The sequence below is a fragment of the Sciurus vulgaris genome (assembly GCF_902686455.1).
Source record: "Sciurus vulgaris genome assembly, chromosome: 6".
Taxonomy (NCBI): Eukaryota; Metazoa; Chordata; class Mammalia; order Rodentia; family Sciuridae; genus Sciurus; species Sciurus vulgaris.
The window spans coordinates 92,430,059-92,448,243 of record NC_136466.1 but is presented as its reverse complement, the minus strand read 5'-3'; the positions used below and the strand labels follow the sequence as shown (position 1 = coordinate 92,448,243).

The 18,185-nt window shown below is 40.5% G+C and overlaps 1 protein-coding gene and 1 pseudogene across 8 annotated transcripts in view; both read right to left on the bottom strand.

The window, feature by feature from the left end:
* ARB2A (ARB2 cotranscriptional regulator A) overlaps window positions 1-510 on the bottom strand; it is a 530,196-nt gene extending 529,686 nt beyond the window's left edge. For 6 of the 7 annotated variants that reach the window (XM_079146019.1, XM_079146024.1, XM_079146020.1 and 3 more), the window contains exon 1: window positions 357-510. The gene's annotated coding sequence lies outside the window, so the exon portion shown is untranslated. Of the gene's footprint in view, window positions 1-31; window positions 324-356 lie in introns of those variants that run through there. The other variant, XM_079146023.1, reaches the window with a different exon arrangement.
* Window positions 511-16,346: 15,836 nt separating this feature from the next.
* Window positions 16,347-17,781, bottom strand: LOC306664028 (vasculin-like protein 1; annotated as a pseudogene). The gene has a single exon. The product of its transcript is annotated as a vasculin-like protein 1 (transcript).
* Window positions 17,782-18,185: the final 404 nt, after the last annotated feature.

Sequence of the window (18,185 nt, the reverse complement as noted above, 5' to 3'; positions counted from 1 at the left end):
AAAAAAATCTTCAATCAGAGAACTGCACTACCTGCCCTGCCGAGTAAGGGTGGAGGGCCATTATTCTACAGTCTTCTAGTAGCTCCCACAACCTCATGAGCTCAGCTTTAAAGCAAGTCAGCCTGGAAACACACGTGTTCCTCCTGCATGAGAAGTGGAAATGGCAGGTGGAAGCGGCCCATTAGCGGGGTCCGGACGCAGATCGGAGGTATCCCCTGTTAACGAAGCATGATTTCTGACAGCCTCGGACCTCAGGGCCAGCTATCCCCGCCCGACACCGACCCAGGCCGGCCCCCTCCTCAGATTCAACCCAGGCCTGATCCGGGAGCTCAGATCCTCGGGGACGATGTTCCTACCTGAGCTCTGCCCCCAGCTACAGGGCTGTGGGGGGAGGCGGGAGGAGGCGTGGCCTTCCAGCTCGCTAGTCAAACTCCCTCGTGCGGTTGTTGTGACTTTCCCTCTCGGGATCCGCGCCCCGACCAAGTTCGAGTTGCACTTCCGGGGTCCACAGAAGCCTGAAACGTCATTACGCACGCGACGGCAGCGGCGCGACAACCCGGAAATGGGGTGGGCGTGGTCGCCCGCTCGGTTCCTGTGGCGCGAGGTGGGATGGGAGGTGGAGAGGCCCGTGGGAATCAAAGTATTAACCGGCACCTTCCTTTTGAAGAGTACGTGGGTAACTTTGGAAGACCGAACCACCCTGAAGCCTAGGTCTACAACTGGAATTTAAAAAACCTTCACGGGTGTTTCCTTATTCCCCACATCTCCACTCGCGGTTTAAGAGGTTTTACACTGCTCATTCAACCCTGGAAAAGATGGGAGGTGTAATTTTGGAAGGTTAAATTTACCTCTCAATTATAGCACGTGCGACAGGAAGTTAAAACTACATTCTAATGACAACTAAAGTTTTCCTGTTACCATACTTGACGATGGGAATCTAAGGGTGTTGATGTTATGTTTCTCCAGAAACAGATTTGAAAGTTAACTCTATTAAGGGTAAATCCAGGATAAGCAATTGGGGGGTGGGAGGACAACTGATTAAATTTTACATGGTATTGTCAGTGAGTTTACTTACTCCACAGCAGTTAATTTTATAAAGCTAAATAAACCAGGTGCTGGGGACACAGACGAGGGCAGCTACAGAAAAGGAAACTGATAAATGAATCAAAATTTATAATATTCTTCAGAGAATTGTCCTTTTAATATATCCTAGACAATAAACAATGCCTGTCATGAAATACACAATAAATATTTATTGAATGAATGACCACACTTAAATTAGAGAAATTTAGCAGGTTATGTAACAAAAGGGTTGGGAGTTGGAAGGGCGGATGTTAATGGAGAAGTGCAGTGTACAGAATGTTCTTGAGAATAAAAATAACTCATTGGAGTTAGCCAAGAATTAATGCCTGAATGGAGGCAGAGTATTGCAAGACTGGACTAAATTTCTGTGCAGACCTCAAATAGTTTGTAGGGTAGCACTTTCCACTGAAGAGGAAGACAAGAGCAAGACTGAACCTCTTCATATGCCCTGCTGTAATTTAAATTTTACACTGCAATCAAGGAAAATGATTGTAAAACAGAGGCGTGAAGGCAACGTATATATTTTTGGGGGGGATGGACTGTGCCAACAGCAATCAAGTTCATTGAAAAGATAAGGCACCAAAACATCAGGCAAAATACCTGACCAGTACTTTTCCTGTCAAGTCACAGAGAGGAAATCTGAGAGAGCCTGGAGGAGCCTAATAAACACTACCACTAATGTGACATCCTAGAAGACAAAAATAACAAATGGGGGAACTAGTTAAATGAGAATAAAAGCACAAATTTTAATAATGTGTCAGTCTTGGTGTGAAACTTGGAAATAGACCAAAAGATGGGTGCCATCTGTCAATGTTATACAAGTTAGAGGCCCAAAGATAGAAGAATGTACTTTGCTCAATAGTAAACTCTTAACTATTGAACACATGTGCATGTTTCAGCAGGACCCACACAGGAATGAATGAGACTTCAGATTATTCCAAATCTTTCAGCTGGGTTCCCAAATTTTACAAAGTGGAAACAGCAAAACCCTTTGTGACTTGTTCTGAATTCCTATCTCACAGGAACAACTAGAGATAGTGAAAATGATGGTAGTTCAACAACGAGTAAATATTGAGGTAAATATTCAAATAAATTTTGAAGGGATTTGTTATTCAGCAAAAGAAAATAATACACTTTTTAACAACAACCCCTATACTTTCACCTCCCATCCTGTATAAAATATCAAAATCAAGAATGAGGGTATGGGCTGGGACTGTAGCTCAGTGACAGAGCACTTGCCTAACATGTGTGAGGCCCTAGGTTTAATCCTTAGCACCACATAAAAATAAAGGCAATCTGTCCATCTACAACTACAAAAAAAATTTTTTTTTAAAGAATGAGGTTATGTGTTTCACTTTAACATAATTGGTGGAGTAGACTTCTGCCTCAGCAAGCCACAAAAATGCCTCCTACAAATCTGTAAGGAGAAAGAAGGGAATGTAGCAAAATTTTGGTGTGTGGGTTTAAATTTATATGTTATTAAAATTATAGAAGCCCATATGTTCTTAGCAGCAACTATTATAATAATGACTACAAATATGTAGTATAATTTTTTTCCTTTTTACACACTTGTAGTGCAAATTTCTCCACCATCTAAATCATGCAAGCTAGTTTTTTTGTGTGATTTTAATTCATACATCCCTAGGGAAGTCAGAAACTCCAGTTTTTCTCCTCACCCCTCTTCTTTTGCACCAAGATCTGACAGAAAGAAAAGGAAAGGAGATTTGTTCCCTCCTGGCTAACAGTTGGTCCATCTTTGATCACTGATATGATTAAATAAATCTCCCAGCACCATGTTTGGCATTTCCTTTTCCTATTCCAGACCACCTCCCATCTATTTTCTTGTCAATCAATCTGCACCCTTCAAGTCAAATGATCTCAGTGACACATAGCAGACAGACACCTACAAATGTACTATCAAATTACATGTTGTTCGCTTAAATTTAAAAATAGAACCCGGCTGCCACAACTAGAACTCAGCTCCAGCATTTTGACAGCTTTGACAAATTCATTAGGGAAAACATACTTGGTTAGATTCTAAAGGCAAGGATCTGTCCACACTAACCAATTCTATTGGAGTATCAGGTCAAATGATATCACATGTTCCAAAGCCTCTGAATTCTGATTTAAATTTGGTGAATCAGTTAAATCCCTTGCCCAAGTCCAAGCAGGTATGTATAAAGTGTGGCATAGTAATGACAAAACATTGTTTTCTAGGTTCAATTTATATTCAGAGATCAAAAAGAAGGATCACAGAATCAAACCATTCAAATGGCTCCTCCTTCCAGTGTTAGTGATCAAGCTGAGGGTCTCACAGATGCTAGGTAAGCATCCATCACTGAACCACTCACAGCCTGCACCAGCATTTCTAAGGACATATTCTCAAGCTCAGATATTCTACCTTGTCTGTATCTAGTCTACTCATGTGCTCATCAAAAGCACTCTTCATTTATGCTACAGTATTTTTTATCTCCAGCATTTCTTTTTGACTCTTGGAGTTTCTGTGCCTCTGCTTACATTACCCCTGTGTTCTTGCATGTTGTCCACTTGTCCTTCGACTTTGAAAGTTAGGCAAGGTTGGAATTGGCAATTTCTGTTTATCCAGATTGGTTGGGCTCTGGTAAACCTCCAGTTAATCAGGCTCTGTTAAAATCCCTTTTTTTTTTTTTTTCCTTTAAGGATATACTTTGTCATGAAAACCATTTAGCAATCTTTAACTTCTACTTTTATCTATGTATTTTGAATTTTTTTATATACAAGGAAGGATAAAATTCTGATGTTCAAAAAGCGCTTCATTAGAGTTTCAAATAAACCAACTAAAAATCAAAATAGTCTCTAGTTTGCCGTGGGGACAACTTGTAGATGCATACATTCATCTAGAGTTAGGCAAACTGCAAGGTTAGAGGTCACAGTCACAAGGCTTATCTCATTTCTGACACCAACTACAAGTTGTGTGGGGGGTGGTCCTCAAACCCTCAGGTTTGAAATTTTCTAGAAGGCCTCACAGAACTCTCTGAAAATTGTTTTACATGTGGTTATTTTATTATAAGAAAAGGATACAAATTTACATCTACCTGAAAGGAAGTACATAAAATAGAGTCCTGGAGGCTACCAAACACAAAGCTTCTGTTGTACTCTCCCACTGGAGTCAGGACACGTTACACTGTCAGCACCAATGCATGACAAGATGCATCGAAGGATTGCCAGCCAGTGATGCTCACCAGAGGTTCAACATGTAGAATTTTTATTGGAGCTCCATTATGTAGGCAGGATTGATTGATTGCTTGATTAACCATGTGGTTGATCTCAGTCTCCAGGTCAAATGATACCACATGGCACAAAGCCTCCACCCTAAATCACATGGGTGGTCTTTTAGGCACATGGAGCCCTATACTAAGATTATTACACTTAGCCTCCACCCTAAACAAAGACACTCCTATCAGATATGATAGAGATTCTGTCCCCCAATCTGAGGGCAAAGGTCAAATGGGTTTTGGGAAAGTCCAAATTCTTCACTACACAATACTTGGCATGAGTCCTGCATAAATTATATTTGGATGGGAGGTAGTAGGTAAGGGAAAAGAAAAATTGTTATTAGTTCTCTGGCAGATTAAAGTATCAAAAATAGGTGATTTGTTTGAGTGAAGACATCAGTTTTCTTCCACATAGATTCACAGAGCCTTTTCATTTTCTACTCAGTGTATCTCCTTTAAATTTTTTGTTATATGCCTTCATGGAAAGGGAAAAATGAATGGCATGAGCTTTCTTGCGAGCTCTGTAAAGATAAAACAACAAAGAGAATATGTGAAGGATAGGCTCTCAGACCCAGCTCTTTCTCCTATCTCCTGAATAATAATATAGATTGAAAACAGCTGTGGAGAGCTGTTTTTGCATACCTAACAGAGGTTTGGTTCTAAACTCCGCCCTCATGAAAAAAATCCCTAAGTGGACTACAAAAATCATACTTTGATTCCATTTTTTTCTTGCATTGTACATAAAATTCCACAGCAAAATCCATTGACTCTTTCTCCAGAAGGCATCCTAAATTTAACCTCTTTTCACCATCTCTACTGCTATCACTCTAGTCCACACTGGATACAATAACTGTCTCTTAATTGCTTTCCATGTTTCCATTTTTGCCTCTGTACAGTCTACTCTCCAGTTGGCCCATGTAAAAATCTTTTTAAAAATCAAATCATAACTTGTCACTTTCCTGTTCAAAATCTTTAATAGCTTCCTCAATCAAACATAATAAATTCAAAATAATTTTCATAGGTATGTAAGGTCTTGTGTGATCTGGCCCCTTGCCATACCATCACTTCACTGAGGAGAAAAGTCATAAAAGGTTTTTTTTTTTGTAGGATGGGGGAGGACTTGGCCAGTAATCTTAGAGTTTGGAAAATGCAGTCCCAAAAGTGAGTACATAACTCTCTTGCCTGAAAATAAAGACCAGAGACTGAATGAGGGTGCCTGTGATGTGCAAGAACTTAATAAATGTCAAGTTTCCCCCAACATCTGGTAAACATTCTGTTATATGACTGGGTATATCAGTCTGCTAGTACTGTCATAACAAAGTTCCTCAAACTGAGTGGCTTAAATTAAAAAAAAAATATATATATATATATATGTATGTATGTATGTATTGCCCTAGTTCTGAAGACTTGAAGTCCAAGATCAAGGTTTTGGCAGGGATAGTTCCTTCCTGTGAGCTGTGAGGAGGAGTCTGTTCTATGCCTCCCTCCTAGCTTCCGGTAGTTCTCTGGTATTCTTTGGCTTTTAGATGCACCACTCATTTTCTATCTTCAACTTCACATGACATTCTCCCTGTGTAGTTTGTCTCTATGTTTAAATTTTTTATTAAGAACACAAATCATACTGGATTAGTACCTGCTGAAGACCTCATTTTAATGTGATTATTCCTATAAGAATCTTATTTCTAAATAAGATCACAGGCCAAGGTACTCAGAACGTTGATGTAATTTTAGGGAGGCATAATTCACCTGTTAGCGCTGGAGTAGAATTATCTTGAAAAAGAAGAGAAGCAACTCCACTAGAAAGGAGGAAGGGAGAAGCAAATCAACCAGCAGGTCAAGGTTGTGTGAAGTAAGCCGCCAGAAAGAGAATTCTTGGGACTTGTGAGATGCAGCCTGAAACATTCAGAGAATAGGTAATGTTAGAGCTCCTAGGTTCGGGCTGAATCTCCTAAAATGTATTTAATGACTGAAGTAACAAAATTAGGGCATTTGCTACAAAGATGACAATGAGCCTTCTTTATAATACCCTTTTTATCCATCCCTGAGCTGACCTTGAAGGACTGTGAAGTGAGAGGGGAAGTAAAAGGTGGAGGGATGGAGACAAAACAGAATGTACCACCTCGTTTCCACCCATATGTGAGTCAAGTCTGTCTGGCCCAAGGGAACATTTTTTATATTAATTTTTAAAATTTGTTCTAATTAGTTGTACATAACAGTAGAATGCATTTATACATTTTGATAGATCATGCATAAATGGAGTATAATTTCTCATTTTTCTAATTGTACATATTGTGGGATCACATCAGTCAGGGGATATAGAAATTTTCAGTCCAACATGTAAGAAGCTTAGAACTTGGAGATGTCATTCTCATCCTCACAACAAGAAAAATCTATACAAAATTAAAATGAACACTCTTCTTAAACTTATTAGAGAACTGAGGTCACAGGGCAAACTAGTATCCCTAAACTGGGGAGACACACAAACAAATACAGAGACTCACAGTCTGCTGGGAGCAGAAACCAGGAATCAGTGAGAACACTGTCTTGGTCTGTTTTATGTTGCTGTAAAAAATCCACCTGAGACAAGGTAATTTATAAGGAAGAGAGGTATTTTGGGCTTATAGTTCTGAAGGCTGAGAAGTCTAAGAGTAAGATGCTAGCATTTTTCCAGCATCTGGTTAAGGCTTTCTTATTGTATCAGAACATGGTGGAAGGCATTTGCATGGCAACACACCAAGCAAGCATACTAACTAAAGTTGTTCTTCCTCTTCTCTTAAAGCCACTAATTCCATCATGGAGGTCCTACCCCCATAACCTCAACTAATCCTAATTACGTCCCAAAGATTGCATCCCACTTCCAGATATCACTGAGGTATGGATTTGAGAATTAAGCTTCCAATATATGGATTTTAAGGGGACACGCCAAACCATGGAAAAAAATCTGAACTATAACTGATAAACCACTGAAGGCTTACTGTGAAAAACTTCGGCAATAAAAACCTCAAGGGGTACTGGTCTTATGAGATGTGTGAATTTTACTTCTATTATTCCTAACAAAGATAAGAGAAAAATTTCCTCTGACAGTGGGAGGAAATAGTAACCATTTTGAAATATGCCCTAAACTATTTTCATAACAAAGTATGTCCTTAAAGAAAGCGATTTTAACAGAGCCTGATTGACTGGAGGTTTACCAGAGCCCAACCAATCTGGATAAACAGAAATTGCCAATTCCAACCTTGCCTAACTTTCAAAGTCGAAGGACAAGTGGACAACATGCAAGAACACAGGGGTAATGTAAGCAGAGGCACAGAAACTCCAAGAGTCAAAAAGAAATGCTGGAGATAAAAAATACTGTAGCATAAATGAAGAGTGCTTTTGATGAGCACATGAGTAGACTAGATACAGACAAGGTAGAATATCTGAGCTTGAGAATATGTCCTTAGAAATGCCGGTGCAGGCTGTGAGTGTGGTTAGTGACAGACTGCTTGCCTAGCATCTATAAGACCCTCGGCTTGATCTCTAACACTGGAAGGAGTGGGTGGGGGAGGACTAAAACTGAAGAGGAAAAGGGAGAAGAATGGAACAGAATGAAAACTATGAATCAATTGCAAAATGTGAAACTTTTATGTAATGAGAACACTAGAACATTAGAAAAAAGTGACAAAAAGCAACAGAAGAATTATTTGAAGTAATCCAAAATTACTGACAGACACAAACTACAGGTCCAGGAAGCTCAGAGAACTCCATACAGGGTAAATAGCAAAACTCAAACTGCAAAATATCAAAGACAGCGAGAATTTTGAAAGAATTCAGAATGGGGGAAATTAAAACCTCATCTTACCTATGGAGAAGAAATAAGAATAAGGCTTAATTGAACTTCTTTTCAGACACCATTCAAGAAGAAAGCTGAATGAAATATTTAAGTGTGTAAAGGAACCCCTAATTAAACTAGAATTCTGTATTCAGTGAAATTTTTATGCAAAAATGAAGAAATGAAGATGTGCTCAGAGAAATAAAAATTGAAGGAATGTGTTGCTAGCAGACCCACCCTGAAAAAAAGGTTAAAAAGTTCTTCAAAGAAAAGGAAATTTTATTTTATTTTATTTTTTTATTGTAAACAAATGGGATACATGTTGTTTCTCTGTATATGGCGTAAAGGCATACCATTTGTGTAATCATAAATTTACATAGGGTAATGTTGTTTGATTCATTCTGTTATTTTTTCCCTTCCCCCCACCCCTCCCACCCCTCTTTTCCCTCTATACATTCCTTCCTTCCTCCATTCTTGCCCCCCTCCCTAACCCTAACTCTAACCCTAACACTAATCCTTCCCTCCCCCCATTATGTGTCCTCATCCACTTATTAGCGATATCATTCGACCTTTGGATTTTTGAGATTGGCTTATCTCACTTAGGATGATATTCTCCAATTTCATCCATTTGCCTGCAAATGACATAATTTTATCATTCTTTATGGCTGAGTAATATTCCATTGTACATATATACCATTGTTTCTTTATCCATTCATCAATTGAAGGACATCTAGGTTGGTTCCACAATCTGGCTATTGTGAATTGAGCAGCTATGAATATTGATGTGGCTGTATCTCAGTAGTATGCTGTTTTTAAGTCCTTTGGGTATGGACCAAGGAGTGGGATAGCTGGGTCAATTGGTGGTTCCATTCCAAGTTTTCTAAGGAATCTCCACACTGCTTTCCAGAGTGGCTGCACTAATGTGCAGCCCCACCAGCAATGTATGAGTGTACCATTTTCCCCACATCCTCACCAACACCTGTTGTTGCTTGTATTCTTGATAATCGCCATTCTAATTGGGGTGAGATGGAATCTTAGGGTGGTTTTGATTTGCATTTCTCTTCTTACTAGAGATGTTGAACATTATTCCATATGATTATTGATTGCTTGTAGATCTTCTTCTTTGAAGTGTCTATTCATTTCCTTAGCCCATTTGTCGATTGGATTATTTGCATTCTTGTTGTAGAGTTTTTTGAGTTCTTTATAGATTCTGGAGATTAGTGCTCTATCTGAAGTATGATTGGCAAAGATTTTCTCCCACTATGTAGGCTCTTTCTTCCCATTGATGACAGTTTCCTTTGCTGAGAGAAAGCTTTTTAGTTTGAATCTATCCCAGTTATTGATTCTTGCTTTTATTTCTTGTGCTATGGGAGTCCTGTTGAGGAAGTCTGGTCCTAAGCCGACATGTTGAAGATCTGGACCTACTTTTTCTTCTATAATTTGCAGGGTCTCTGGTCTGATTCTGAGGTCCTTAATCCATTTTGAGATTAGTTTCGTACATGGTGAGAGATATGGGTTTAGTTTCATTCTGTTGCATATGGATTTCCAATTCTCCCAGCACCATTTGTTGAAGAGGCTATCTTTTCTCCATTGCATATTTTTGGCCCCTTTATCTAGTATGAGAAAATTGTATTTATTTGGGTTTGTGTCCATGTCCTCTATTCTGTACCATTGATCTACCTGTCTATTTTGGTACCAATACCATGCCGTTTTTGTTACTATTGCTTTGTAGTATAGTTGAAGATCTGGTATTTCGATACCCCCTGCTTTGCTTTTTCTACTGAGGATTGCTTTCGCTATTCTGGGTTTCTTATTCTTCCAGATGAAATTCATAATTGCTTGCTCTATTTCTGTAAGGTACGTCATTGAGATTTTAATTGGAATTGCATTGAATCTGTACAGCACTTTAGGTAGTATGGCCATTTTGACAATATTAATTCTGTCTATCCAAGAACATGGGAGATCTTTCCATCATCTAAGGTGTTCTTTAATTTCTTTCTTTAGTGTTCTGTAGTTCTCATTGTAGAGGTCTTTCACCTCTTTTGTGAGATTGATTCCCAAGTATTTTATTTTTTTCGATGCTCTCATTGTAGAGGTCTTTCACCTCTTTTGTGAGATTGATTCCCAAGTATTTTATTTTTTTCGATGCTATTGTGAATGGGGTAGTTTTCCTAATTTCTCTTTCTGAAGATTCATCACTTATGTATAAAAATGCATTGGATTTATGAGCATTGATCTTGTAACCTGCTACTTTACCGAATTCACTTATGAGTTCTAAGAGTTTTCTGGTGGAATTTCCAGGTTCCTCTAAATATATAATCATGTCATCAGTGAACAGGGATAGTTTGAGTTCTTCTTTTCCAATTCATTTCCCTTTAATTTCGTTGGTTTGTCTAATTGCTCTGGCTAGAGTTTCAAGGATGATGTTGAATAGAAGTGGTGAAAGAGGGCATCCCTGCCTTGTTCCAGTTTTTAGGGGGAATGCTTTCAGTTTTTCACCATTTAGAATGATATTGGCCATGGGCTTAGCGTAGATGGCCTTCACAATATTAAGGAATGTTCCCACTATCCCTATTTTTACTAGTGTTTTGAGCATGAAGGGATGCTGTATTTTATCAAATGCTTTTTCTGCATCTATTGAAATAATCATGTGATTCTTGACTTTAAGTCTATTGATATGGTGAATGACATTTATTGATTTCCGGATGTTGAACCAACCTTGCATCCCTGGGATGAAACCCAGTTGATCATGGTGCACTATCTTTTTAATATGTTTTTGTATGCGATTTGCTAAAATTTTGTTGAGAATTTTTGCGCTGATGTTCATTAAGGATATTGGTCTGAAATTTTCTTTCCTTGATGTGTCTCTGTCTGGTTTAGGTATCAGGGTGATATTGGCTTCATAGAATGAGTTTGGGAGGGTTTCCTCCTCTTCTATTTTATGGAATACGTTGAGAAGTATTGGAATGAGCTCTTCTTTAAAGGTTTTGTAGAACTCGGCTGAGAACTCATCTGGTTCTGGACTTTGTTCGTAGGCTTTTGATGACTTCTTTTATTCATTACTTGAAATTCGTCTATTTAAATTGTGTATGTTCTCCTCGTTCAGTTTAGGCAATTCATATGTCTCTAGAAACCTGTTGATGTCTTCAAAATTTTCTATTTTGTTGGAGTATAGATTTCCAAAATAGCTTCTCATTATGTTTTGTATTTCAGTCGTGTCTGTTATGATATTTCCTTGTTCATTCCGAATTTTAGTGATTTGGGTTTTCTCTCGTCTTCTCTTTGTTAGTGTCGCTAAAGGTTTATCAATTTTGTTTATTTTTTCAAAGAACCAACTATTTATTTTGTCAATTTTTTGTATTGTTTCTTTTGTTTCAATTTCATTGATTTCAGCTCTGAGTTTAACTATTTCCTGTCTTCTACTACTTTTGGTGCTGGTCTGTTCTTCTTTTTCTAGGGCTTTGAACTGTAGTGTTAGGTCATTTATTTGTTGAGTTTTATTTCATTTATTAAATGTGCTCCAAGAAATAAATTTCCCTCTAAGTACTGCTTTCATAGTGTCCCAGAGATTTTGATATGATGTTTCTTTGTTCTCATTTACCTCTAAGAATTTTTTAATTTCCTTCCTAATATCTTCTGTTATCCATTCATCATATAATAGCATATTGTTTAATCTCCAGGTGTTGGAATAGTTTCTGTTTTTTGCTGTTTTATTTATTTCTAACTTCAATCCATTATGATCTGATAGAATACAAGGTAGTGTCTCTGTCTTCTTCTATTTGCTAACATTAGCTTTGTGACATAATTTGTGGTCTATTTTAGAGAAGGATCCATGTGCTGCTGAGAAGAAAGTGTATTCACTCTTGGTTGGATGGTATATTCTATAAATGTCTGTTAAGTCTAAATCATTGATTGTGTTATTGAGTTCTATGGTTTCTTTGTTCAATTTTTGTTGGAAGATCTGTCCAGTGGTGAGAGAGGTGTGTTAAAATCACCTAGTATTATTGTGTTATGGTCTATTTGGTTTCTGAAATTGAGAAGGATTTGTTTGACATACATGGATGAGCCACTGTTTGGGGCATAGATGTTTATGATTGTTATATCTTGCTGATTTATGCTTCCCTTAAGCAGTATGAAATGTCCTTTTTTAACCCTTCTGACTAACTTCGGCTTGACGTCCACACTATCTGAAATAAGGATGGATACTCCAGCTTTTTTGCTGAGTCCACGTGCATGGTATGTTTTTCCCCATCCTTTCACCTTTAGGCTATGGTTATCTTTTTCTATGAGGTGAGTCTCTTGCAGGCAGCATATTGTTGGATCTTTCTTTTTAATCCAATCTGCCAGTCTGTGTCTTTTGATTGATGAATTCAGGCCATTAACATTCAGGGTTATTATTGAGATATGATTTGGTTTCACAGTCATTTGGTTCATTTTTAAAATTTTATTTATTTATTTATTTATTTATTTATTTATTTATTTGACATGACTTGGTTCCTCATTTATTTGACAATTCCTTTAGGATAATTCCTCCCTTTGCTAATTTGCTTCTTTGTTTTTCATGTCTTCCTCATGGAATATTTTGCTGAGAATGTTCTGTAGTGCTGGCTTTCTTTTTGTAAATTCTTTTAGCTTGTGTTTATCATGGAAGGATTTTATTTCATCGTCAAATTTGAAGGTAAGTTTTGCTGGGTATAAGATTATTGGTTGGCATCCATTTTCTTTTCAGAGCTTGAAAAATGTTGTTTCAGGCCCTTCTAGCTTTTAGCGTCTGGATTGAAAAATCTGCTGATATCTGTATTGGTTTCCCCCTGAATTTAATTTGGTTCTTTTCTCTCACAGCCTTTAAAATTCTGTCTTTATTTTGTATGTTAGGTATTTTCATTATAATCTGCCTTGGTGTGGGTCTGTTGTGTGTATTTGGAGTCCTATAAGCCTCTTGAACTTGATTTTCCATTTCATTCTTCAGATTTGGGAAATTTTCTGATATTATTTCATTGAATAGATTGTTCATTCCTTTGGTTTGTTTCTCTAGGCCTTCCTCAATCCCAATAATTCTTAAATTTGGCCTTTTCATGATATCCCATAGTTCTTGTAGATTCTGTTCATGATTTCTTACCATCTTCTCTGTTTGTTCAATTTTGTTTTCAAGGTTAAACATTTTGTCTTCAATGTCTGAGGTTCTGTCTTCCAGGTGTTCTATCCTTTTGGATATGCTTTCTATGGAGTTCTTAATTTGGTTTATTGTTTCCTTCATGTCAAGGATTTCTGTTTGGTTTTTTTTCAATATCTCTAACTCTTTATTGAAATGATCTTTTGCTTCCTGTATTTGCTCTTTTAACTGTCGATTGGTGCGATCATTCAATGCCTGCATTTGCTCTTTCATCTCATTGTTTGCTTCCCTGATCATTTTAATTATGTACATTCTGAACTCCTTTTCTATCATTTCTTCTGCCATGCTGTCATTGGGTTTTATTGATGTAACATCTAGATTTGTTTGGGGCATATTCTTCCCTTGTTTTCTCATATTCTTCAGGTATCAGTGGACCACTGGGATATTGCAGATTTCCTCTATTGACTTACAATGTCCCTGAAGATTTCTAGTACATCCCCTCTTAGCCTTCAGTAGGCTGAAGTCTTGGAGGAAGTTGATAGTGCGGTGCTCCACAAGGAACCTGCCTCTCTAGGGGTGGTGGCCTTCAGGTGGGGTATATTCCCTGCTAGTGGGCAGAGGTGTCTCCACTTGTTGACCAATGGTCATCCAAAGGGTAACTAGGCTGCGGGCTGAGGCAAGGCCTGTTGGGCCTGTGTCTCTGGTTTTACCATCCTTGTGGGAAAACCTCACCCAGCAGGGAAGACTCCCCCGGTGGGGAGGTCTGGCTGGTCAGTTCCCCTCCTAGAGGTTCCCCTCAATCTACAACTACTGCCTGGGTTGGGCTGCCTTCCTCTGCAATGTTCCCAGGTGCCCGGACCTACCTCCTGGGCCTGGGAGCCTCACCCTTCGCAGATGAGTCTCCTTAGGTTGCCTCTCCTCAGAGAATCTGCCCGCAGTCCTGGAACCTTAGCTCCACCCTAAGCCTGTCTCTGTGCGGCTCTTCCACCAAGAAGCCTCCTAGGTCCTGTGACCCTGCTCTGCACCTAATCGCCTGGCTATGCGGCCCCTCCTGTGAGCAGCCACCTGGAGCCCCGTACAATCGCTCCGAGTCCCAGTGACCCACCGCACACCTCTTCCTCCAGTCAGCCGCCCGGTGTTCTGGTGCGGTCACTAGGAGTCCAAGGAACTTACTGCGTGCCTCCTCCTCCCGACAACCGCCCACAGCCCTGGGCAGTCACTCCAAGTCCAAGTGACCCGCCCCGTTCCTCCTCCTCGTCCAGGTAGCCCCCCTGGTGTTCAGGAGTGGTCACTGTGAGTCGCTCTGAGTCGCTCTGAGTCCACGTTACCAGCTGCATGCCTCCTCCGGGCAGCCGCCCGGAGCTCTGGTGCGGCCACTGGAGACCAAGCGACCCACCGCGCTCCTCCTCCAGGCAGCCCCCCGGTGTTCAGGAGCGGTCACTTTGAGTCCAAACAACTCACCACTTGCCTCCTCCTCTGAGCAGCGTCCTGGATCTCTAATGCAGTCACTCAAGTCCAAGCGACCTGCCACTCTCCTCCTCCTTCTCCCCCTCCTCCTCCGGGCAGGCCCCGGTGTTCAGGAACGGTCGCTTTAAGTCCAAACAGCTCGCCATGCAGCTCCTCCTCCGGCAACTGCCCGTAGCTCTGGTATAGTCACTCCTAATCCAAGCGGCCATGCTCCTCCTCCTCCTCCTCCTCAGGGCAGGCCCCAGCGTTCAGGAGTGGTCGCTCAGAGTCCAAACAGCTCGCAGAGCAGCTCCTCCTCTGGCAACCGCCTGTAGCTCTGGCACAGTCGCTCCAAGTCCAAGCGCCTTGCCACACTGCTCCTCCTCCTCCAGGCAGGCCCTGCTGTTCAGGGGTGGTCGCTCTGAGTCCAAACAGCTCTCCTCGCAGCCCCTCCTCTGGGCCGCTGCCCAGAGCCCCAGTGGTTGCTCCGAGTCCAAGCGCTGTGCTGAGCGGCCTCCTCTACGATGCTCCCAGTTGTCCGAGTTCACTGCTCCAGCGGGGGGAGGGGTGTCTCGCCGGGCAGCTCTACTTCACAAAGTTCCCTGCATTCCGGGACGACCGCCCCATCCGAGACGCCTCCCCAATGGGAGAGACTCACCCGGCTGCTTTGAATTGGTCCCAAGTCTCTCAATTTCTCCTCTTTTGAATCCTGAGTCCGCCATCTTGAAACCCCCAGGAAATTTTATTGATCAGAAACTTAGACCTACATAAAGGAAGGAAGAATGTTTAGGAATAAATTAAGATAAAATAAAATCTTGTCCTTTTTTTTTTTTGTTAAACTAATGCAAAATATTTATTCCAAGTTAGTTATTTTATGCAGTTGCTTTTCCCCTCAACAGACTTGTGATAACCACATCTTTTAAAATTGTAAATAATGTTATCAAAATAATCTTAATCTTTGAAATCTTACAAAAGTTTACATTTGATATCCACCCTGAATATTAAGACTGCAAGAAAAACACAACATTTCCTATATCCAAATATTTTACAAGGGAACCCCAAAAGGAAAAAGAAAACAAAACCAACCAAACGAACAAAAAACACATCTGTTTTGTTAAGGGCAAAAGCTACTGGAGCAGCCAAAAATAAAATATCCAAATTATTAGCATTAATTGAATACAATTATAAGTTCAGTAGTCACTTTGTCATTGACAATGATTGCTTGAGCACAGGGGTGAGTGCCCCAAGAGCTGGTTTGTTTGTTTAGTTTTGTTTTCTTTTTCCTTTTTGGGTTCAGATGGTAGTAGAAGCTATTACTGCAGACCAGTGTCTCTTCCTCTCTGCATCTCTGCACTGCCAGCTCCCACGTGTGCTTGGCCCCATATTTACTGTGTGTGTGTGTGTGTATTTAAAAAATCTTTTCCATCACACAAGCTTCTATTAAGCAGATAACAGGGAATAACAGCAACAAAAGCTAAACAAGCCAACTGCTCTTTCTTTGGGATATGATTATTTCCCTTGTGCATGAAGTATTCAACAACATAAGGGAAGGAAAAGAATGACTTATTTTGTATATTCCCTAAACACTCAAGCTGAGTTTCCTGGGTCAGATTAATTGTGAGAATTTATATGCCTACTTCTAGGCATCTTCATCTGATGTTTCACTGTTGCTCGTGTCTGTGTCTGAGTCCTCAAACTCTGCTTTACAAGTGCTTCTCCAAGTGAGGAACAGACTGGAATAGCAGCTCTGTAAGATGTCATTCTTTCCAAAGCCATTTCTTCTCAGTTGCTCTGTCTTTGTGTGGAACACTTTTAGCTCATCCTCTGTGACAGGAAGGCAATTTTCATCATTTTCAGGATATTCCTGCCACCCCATTGATTTCAATAACCTGTGCTCTGCTTCCAGAGGGTGTGACAAGAGCCCCCTTTTTCTACCACAGGGAGAGAAAGACCATCCTGAAGACTGCATTGCTCCCCATTTTCCTTTCGTTTAGGTGTGCCATTGTCCTCCAAATTCTCCAGCTTGTCACGGTCTCTATTCTCTGCAGAGTCTCCATTCCGGTCATTCCTCAGAGTCTTCAGAAACTCACTCTTCCTGTCAGTGGTTTAGCACATCAACCTGTCAGATGAGAGGACCTGATCTCAATTCGGGGGATAATGCTGGAGGAACTCTCTTTGGGAGAGCTGAGAACTGTGCCACCAGTTGTTTGGTAACAGATTGAATTGGTAAATGCAGACTCACTGCTTGAGGAAAGGGATCCTGATTTGTGTTCCATTCTGCTAGATTTTCATGCATTGGGCTTGGAAGGAGGTGGTGCAGGCTTAGAAACCAAGTTCTCATAGACACTCGGAACCATAATTGACAATTTTTTCCCATTTGCATGTCAAGATCCTGGTGAGGTAAATGCAGCAGAGAAGGAAGCAGTAGGACCCTCTTTGGAAACTTTTTTGATAACTAGCATCTTGGAGGGTTGCTTGGCACAAGGTGGATTTTCCCACACTCTAGAAAGGGTCCAAAGAGGACTGTATGACTGATTCTGTTTGCCAGCTTCTGGATTCAAAGAAGGAAATTCTTCCTCTTTAAACTGCAACTTTTCCACCTTGTCTTCTTTCTTTTCTTCCCTCATCTCAGTAGGTGACTTTTCCTGAAAGGCTTTTCCAGGAGTGAAAGCTTCCATTCCAGTGTCCATGGTTCCCTGTGCCACCTCTCCACTATGCTGGCTCGTGCCATCATGACCTCAGGAAAAGCTGTGCCAACCAGACAGATTCCCTGTGATTCCAGCATATGCTGCCACAGAGACACCAGAGTGCACAGAACCATGATGGAACAGGGAGGGCTGGGGCCAGGAACCTCCTGTAGTTCCTAGGGGCCCATTAAAAAAGTCATCAGGGGAATCATGTCGATAACGGTTCTCTCCAAATCCACCTGCTCCTCGGGGCGGGTGCTCTCCGGGTGTTTCAAAGGTAGATGTAGGTGACTTAGTTGACTGTAGTGTTGAGAAAGTTAGTCGAGCAGGAACAAAGTCATGCTGTGCCATTTAAGTACAGTGTCTCTTTTCAGCAAGGTGAGGCATCCAGTCTCATGACCAGGATCCCACAGTGTAACCTCTGTGCTTCTGTTTTCCAAACTCCTTGAGGCTACCAGTTGGCTCTCTCATGAGGTCTTCTTGTTAAAAATGTGCTTAAGCAATCTGACGAGCCGCACTCCTTGTGATGAAGCACAAAGAAGCCTGACTCTGTATGGCTCACATTCTGAGTCCCCTTTAATTGATCATCCTAAACTGCCTAGTTCCTGACTCACTTCCAAAAGGGAGAAGGGAGAAGGGGAAGGGGGAAAGGAAACATAAAAAAGTATTTGTTGCATTTAAAAAGGGGGGTTAGGGGAAATAGTCTATGTTCACCTCATTCAACTTTCTTGAGTAAGGGCACTATGATGTTGCTTAAATAGGTAATACACGGACATTTGTGCAGTGAGTGT